The sequence below is a fragment of the Lottia gigantea genome (assembly GCF_000327385.1).
Source record: "Lottia gigantea unplaced genomic scaffold LOTGIsca_2, whole genome shotgun sequence".
Lineage (NCBI taxonomy): Eukaryota > Metazoa > Mollusca > Gastropoda > Lottiidae > Lottia > Lottia gigantea.
Window position 1 is genome coordinate 2,330,654 of NW_008708400.1, and position 1,113 is coordinate 2,331,766.

Consider the following 1,113-nt stretch of genomic DNA (forward strand, 5'->3'; position numbering starts at 1 on the left):
TGGATGCTGATATCACAGACTAGGTAGTTGTTGGTAGAAGACAAGTTAACGTTCGCTTCCAGCGGATGCTGATATCACAGACTAGGTAGTTGTTGGTAGATGACAAGTTAACGTTCGCTTCCAGTGGATGCTGATATCACAGACTAGGTAGTTGTTGGTAGAAGACAAGTTAACGTTCGCTTCCAGCGGATGCTGATATCACAGACTAGGTAGTTGTTGGTAGAAGACAAGTTAACGTTCGCTTCCAGGGGATACTGATATCACAGACTAGGTAGTTGTTGGTAGAAGACAAGTTAACGTTCGCTTCCAGCGGATGTTGATATCACAGACTAGGTAGTTGTTGGTAGATGACAAGTTAACGTTCGCTTCCAGCGGATGCTGATATCACAGACTAGGTAGTTGTTGGTAGAGGACAAGTTAACGTTCGCTTCCAGCGGATGCTGATATCACAGACTAGGTAGTTGTTGGTAGAAGACAAGTTAACGTTCGCTTCCAGTGGATACTGATATCACAGACTAGGTAGTTGTTGGTAGATGACAAGTTAACGTTTGCTTCCAGTGGATGCTGATATTACAGACTAGGTAGTTGTTGGTAGATGACAAGTTAACGTTTGCTTCCAGTGGATGCTGATATCGCAAACTAGTCATCACGAAGATAATAGTCAATCTTAGTGTTCTTATTTTCTGAACTGAATTTCTGGTGAGATCATGAAATCCTCGGTATAGTGAGTGTGTCACCAATCAAATTCAATCTCCACAGGATACACAAAGTGAAGAGAGTGCGAGAGAGAGATAGTCTGGAATTTATTATTAAAATTTGGATCACGACGATGACTGTCAGTAGATCGACGAGTTATAATAACAACTCTCTTGATAGCGAGATCGTATGAATCGATAGACCTATGGGTCAGATTGTATAACAAAATCGATAGCGAGATCGTATGAATCAATAGACCTATGGGTTAGATGGTATAACAAAATCGATAGCGAGATCGTATGAATCAATAGACCTATGGGTCAGATGGTATAACAAAATCGATAGCGAGATCGTATGAATCAATAGACCTATGGGTCAGATTGTATAACAAAATCGATAGCGAGATCGTATGAATCA